Source organism: Amia ocellicauda, chromosome 15, assembly GCF_036373705.1.
Source record: "Amia ocellicauda isolate fAmiCal2 chromosome 15, fAmiCal2.hap1, whole genome shotgun sequence".
In the NCBI taxonomy this organism is placed as follows: domain Eukaryota; kingdom Metazoa; phylum Chordata; class Actinopteri; order Amiiformes; family Amiidae; genus Amia; species Amia ocellicauda.
In genome coordinates this window covers 19,461,042-19,467,041 of record NC_089864.1, presented here as the reverse complement: position 1 = coordinate 19,467,041, position 6,000 = coordinate 19,461,042, and the positions used below count along the sequence as shown (strand labels likewise).

At 39.8% G+C, this 6,000-nt stretch overlaps 1 protein-coding gene across 4 annotated transcripts in view; it reads left to right on the top strand.

Moving 5' to 3' along the window:
• Window positions 1-312: 312 nt before the first annotated feature.
• atp2b1a (ATPase plasma membrane Ca2+ transporting 1a) overlaps window positions 313-6,000 on the top strand; it is a 43,549-nt gene continuing 37,861 nt past the window's right edge. For 2 of the 4 annotated variants that reach the window (XM_066723607.1, XM_066723608.1), the window contains exon 1: window positions 504-1,252. The gene's annotated coding sequence lies outside the window, so the exon portion shown is untranslated. Of the gene's footprint in view, window positions 375-503; window positions 1,253-6,000 lie in introns of those variants that run through there. The other 2 variants (XM_066723605.1, XM_066723606.1) reach the window with 2 other exon arrangements.

The window sequence follows — 6,000 nt, the reverse complement described above, 5'->3', positions numbered from 1 at the left end:
GATTGAGCACAGCCTTGAGCCGGGCGCGGAGCTCCATCAGCGGCCAGCGGGAGGAGAGAGAGAGAGAGAGAGAGAGAGAGAGAGAGAGAGAGAGAGAGAGAGAGAGAGGATCTCCATCCGGGTATGCGCCTGGTGACGTCACCGTTTCCACAGGCGACTGGTTTTTTTTGTGTGTGTGTGTGTGCTGTAGCCAATAGGCAGCGATTTTGTATTGACTTCAGCCAATAGGCAGCGGCGGAGTCAAGAGTAGAGCCCGCCCCCCTTACGCGCGTCACGTGCCCCCAGCGACGTCCGAGCCCGGGGGCGGGGCCTGCGGCAGAGCGGCGGAGAGGGACGGGCAGCCGAGGCAGCCGGCGCGCAGCGGAGAGCGGAGAGTGAGTGTTATTCCCCCGCTTTCTTTTGTGTCCGTTTTTTTTTCTTTTGTTTTCTTTCCGTCATTCAGTAGACAGCACTTCCAAGTCCTTATCTGTGCCTCCCTACCCCCCCCCCCCCCACACACTCCTCACCGCGCCGGCGTGAGAGACACACACCACCTTGTCGCCTCATTCATTTGCCGATGCACAAGTGTGTTTCCTGGGAATAAAAAAAGAAGGACGACGGGGCAGTGCGGGGCTCCGGCGTTTGGTGGGTTAAAGACGAGGGGAGTGTCTGAGGAGGCCGGTTCAGTAGCAGGAGGCTGTGCGGTGTGTGGAGCAAAGTGTGCACACAGGGGGGGACAGGGAGCAGGGCGGCACGCTGGAAAGTTGCTGCTTATTTTGAAAAGTGTCTGGGAGGGCTGATGCGCTGCAGGTGGGGGCTCGTTTTTATGATTCATCTTTTTTTTGCGGGGTGTGTGTGTGTGTGTGTGCAGATCCTCCAGCAACATAACAGTACACGGAGTGGAGCAGACAGCAACTGAAAACTGCTGTCTTTTCTGGCTGGGGGCTCGGTTTCTTCTGCCATCGCACCGAGCAGAGGCTTGTTGATCCATCTGTCGAGCTGCTCCGGCGAGGACGTGATCTGGACAGAAGCAGCTTTTTTAATAGAGTAAATATACTGCTTTTTCAGCCCCCTGCTCGGGCACTCACGCACGCCAGAGGGAGTCCGGCAAGAGAAGGCATGATCGGTCAATAAGGAATAAAAGTCCCCACTAAGTCCTATATAGAGACAAAAAACGTGTTACCAATAATATACGCCTCCAACGGAAGCCTCCTGTCGGCTGTCACGCAGTTTTGTTGCGTGTTTTTCGCACTTTGCGCCGGATTCAGCGCAGGTAAGCATTTGGCAGATCTTTACTTACAAGGTTAACCTCTCTTAACGGGATTTATTCAGGGGCCTTTGCATTTTTGTGTCAGAGCAGCACGATGTTTCACTTTCAAAATGTGCACAATTGCTGTTGCGACTACTGTTAGCCCGCTGCGATTCATCTCCGGTTATAGCATCGCCGGACCTACCTGTGCTCACTGGGAGATTATTAACCGTTTGTTGGCATTAACATGGCACTGCTTCTGTCAAATGCATGCATGCATGTTGTACGTCATGCAACGTAGCTTTTAGGGTCTGTAGAGCAACATGCATGGTCTCCTAGGGTTCATAGGCCAGGGGGTCTGGATACACAGCGGTACAATTCTTTTAAATGTAATAAAACAACCACATATTGATTGACTTCCGAGCTATCTGTGGATTTTTTTTTTGGAAGTGACGTAAATAAAACGTGAAATCAAGTGTAATGTACGTAGATAAATGGAGAAAACAACATGCATTTATACTGTCAGTGTCTGTGGGATGGACTCGTCTGCCGCTATTCAGCTGAGCAAATAATATTAATACAGCAAAACACAATTGCGCTGCGTGTTTGTGTTCGTGCGGAGCTGCGGTCTTATGGATTTGTTTTTCAATATGAGAAAAAACAGTTTGACCTTGAGTAAAAACTGCCTGAAAGCTCTTTTATGACGGATTTGTTCAATGTACACAACATAATGTGTAGCAGTTTGATCTCCCATTTTAAGGGCTAAGGATACAGTGTAGTTAAACTGCTCGCATGGTCCGTGTTGAGTTTGCAAGGGAGAGAGCTATGCAATTTGTGCAATTTCGTATTAGTTTATCCTTGACAGCAATTTGTTTTAATTGCATGCGGTTTCAATCAATTTACAGCTTATTTTGTCATTCCCGTTGAAGGACACCTTTAATCTGTTGCTATATCGTTTGTATCTTCTCAATTTCATTTTGTTTAGAAGTAAATGTAAATCATTATTTTCACGACACATCATGGATATAGATAATAAATATACTAAATAAGTGTTATGTTGAAGTAGCAGAGTAGCAATACCTGAAGCTAGAAGCCGATATGTCAGTTCAGTCATACATAAAGACACGTGTAAAACGCTATAATTGTTATAATAAGGCAATTTGACAGTGGCAGTCGTGTTATCATCAAGCCAAGTGACTCAACGCGCCAAATATAGCTGTTTAAGAGACTTTACTGCTGAAAGATGTATCTTTTATGCGGGGATGTCAACCCTCGTCCAATGATAATGATTGTCATATGAAGCACTTGAGAAATATTGGTATGCGTTAAAAGCAAAAGCAAAAACAATCCTGTGCCAATGCCTCATTAAACTTCATGCAATGTTATATGCACCCTTTTAATATGAACTGCAACACCTGCCAATGTTCTGTAGTGTTTATGTAGCATTTGTTTACTTACCCTAAGTAATAAGCCAAAGTACTGCCATAGGTAACTGTACACAAATGTGATCAACTGCAATAGACCATTTTTATAGTTTGATTAATTTTTTAACGTTTTCCTCTCCTCTATCTCAAACATTTCTATTTTTGAAAGACATTTTCATTAATGATTACCTCATCCATCAAATAAAATAACCTTTGACTGCATGCCAAATGAGGTTACTGAGGCCTTTGGACTAGAACTAATTTCGCTTGTGGCCTGATTGCTCAAAAGCAGGAGCCAATGCCATCTTGATAGATTTCATCTGATTTTACAATAATAAAGCAGTCATTTCACCAATTCTGAACATTATCAATGCTATCCTTCTGTGCAATTTGTGTTGTTTTTAGTAGGACGGCAATTAATACAAATAACTACATTTTTAGGTAGAAATGTACAGAATCTCAGAGGACAAACTCAAACTGCATATATTTCGTTATGTATTTTGCAGGGCTGTTAATTAATGGTTCTTAAGAGATGTCAGTTGAAAGATGACCAATATTCTTCAATGCCAAACTCATTACCAGCACCTTGGCAACCATTAAAACAATTCAAAGTTATTAAAGGAAAGTGGCACTGTCTTAGACCTTTCTTCCTTAAATATCATTGTTGTATATATTTTTTAATAAGTAGGCCTAAATGGGGAGAGGGAGAGAGAGAGAGATGCCCCCACAACTCATTTTAAGGTTAGCTGTCAAAATGCTTAGTTCTTCAGTCTTTGATTAGAACTTGTTTTTAACGCACCTTAACATTCCAGTAATAAGTGATTGATTTTGTATATAATTACGCAGTTTTGATTAAACATTCTTATTAATTGAAAGCAATTGTTTTGAATATTTTTCTTGCAAGTCTGTCACTGACTGGAATCCAAAATATATTTTTGTTATCTGAATGAAGAGGTTTGAATCTGTCCCAATCCAATGAGGATTTATCAGCTTCATCCTTGCAACAGAAATCCTTCAAGTTAGGTCTTGTAGTGAGAATTTGCAGTGTGAGATATTGTTACATTGAACAGATCCAGTGAGACTGCTAGTTACTTCTGAAACCGCCTGCATTTGCCTTCTCACCATGTCCCCAGCTTCAAATATTGTTTTATTTACTGCGTAATGTGATCTAAAATTGGATTATGTAATGGAAATCTATCTGAGCAGTGCATTGTAAAACAAACTTTACAATGTCATGTCATATCAATAGTTACACTGTGTATCCGTATTGTTTAACTGTATGTTTATCTCTTCTGCATTGTGTATATGTACTGTTAATATGTATTTATTTATTTGGCAATTGACATGTCATGTAGGACAATAACCACTGTCTCTTGTAGATAAATCAACCTGTAGGTATTTTAAGAAATAAGGAACGTGTACAGGAATTTAAATGCTACAAACAGTCATAATGGGGCTGTCAGTTTAGTCACAATTGCAACACTAAATGCTTTGAAGGGGCAGTTATTATTATAGTTGTTACTAATATTTCCAAACAATGGTATTCTTTTATGGAAAACCAACAATATTTCTGATAACTGTTTATCATTTGTTTATTGTTAGTTAAGTCCTGCATCTCTCATAGTGTCTGAACACTTAATGTGTCTCATGAATATTATCTAGAAATGAGACGAGTGTAAACTTTGCTTTAGTAGATAAACTTGAACAAAATAAATCAATGTGGCCTGCCTGGGCATAACCTCACTGACATTCAAAAGGAAATTGACTTTTTGTGCTGATTATGTGCACTGGAGTATAATTTGTGTTTGGTTTTGCTCCCAATTGTTAAAATAAAATAAGTTTCAGTGAGTTGCACAGGTACCTTGACTAAGAAGCATTACCCAAGTAATATCAGTCGCACTCAATAGGTAATCAATCTTCAGCTGAACTTGGTCTCCAAACTGCAGACATTTATAGTGGTTGTGATATTGATATTAATGCTTTAAGCTCCCATCTAATTGTCTAATTCAAACATACTGCGATTCCTTAGACTGATTAGGGCATCGACAAATATTGTCCTCAACTTCAGGTCGAAAACTTTCTTTAATTACAACATTCTATCACTTCATTGGTTTTTGCAATGCTGCCCATCTGTGAATGTGCTTAAGGAAAACAAAACCCTTAACAACACCACCTTCTCAACTGTACAGTTACGTACAAAGGTTGTGCTGTCCAGTGGTTTTTAGATATGCAGACTTATTGTCATGGAAACGTGTGAGTTTTTATGTTAAATACAATCATGAATTAAGTAATTATGAGAGCAATAAAACAAAAACAATGTGTGTAAACATCTTCCATTTCCTGTCAAAGTAGCCATCATCATCATCATCATCATCATCATCATCATCATCATCATAGTGGACAATTCCATATTCCTGTGCAGTAATAGCAATAGGTTCTTCCTTGTATGGTTTTATTTTCACAGAACGAATATAGAGCAGCCTCAAATGTAGTGATCTAAGAGAGAGATTAGGAGCATACAAGATCAGTAACTTACTTAACTAGTTGCTAAGCCATTTAAGGCCTTATATGTGAAGAATACAATCTTAAACATTGATTTTAGCATGCTTACTGATGCAGTGTAGATCGCCAACACATGGATAATGATGTCAGTTTACTTGGTCTTCAGTTGAGATGTTTTACTAAGGAATCTTTAACAGAAACACAAAAGGCACTACTTATGTTATTTCAAGACACCCTTGAATTACTTATGAGGCTTGTTCAGGTTTTAGCAATCAGTTTTAACAAAGTACAGAAGTCTGGTGACGTTTAATTTGAAGTAGTTTATTTAAAAACCATGATTTCCATTTATTCATCAGCAGTGACTTTGTATTATTAATTATTTACTAAACCTATGTAAAATACATGTTGGGTATGTAACATGGGTATTAAGTAATCTTATTGCAATACTAGTTTGAGCTTCTGTGCTAAACATCACTACTTGAGCATATAATATTTTTTTCTTTTGTGATTTAAACCACAGAGAGAGGAGGTGAGAAAATGCAACCACAGGACTTACTATCCGGCCAAGCCCACTATTTTCACTTCAACAGAGATGCTCATTTATAGATTCTCTAAATATGAAAGTGCTTCTCTGAAAATGAAGCATATTTATGTGTGTTTGTGTGTGTATTAGTGCCAGTCCTCTGTTGCTAAGGAAGTGATGGTACTGTACGATTTGAGCATTAACATGCTAAAGTATCACGTCTCTCTATAAACTATTGTAACGTCTACCTTCCACAAATGCTGTCAGATGGGCAAATTGAGAAGTTAGGTTGACAATAGTGTAGAGAAATCTTAAGCATTAAG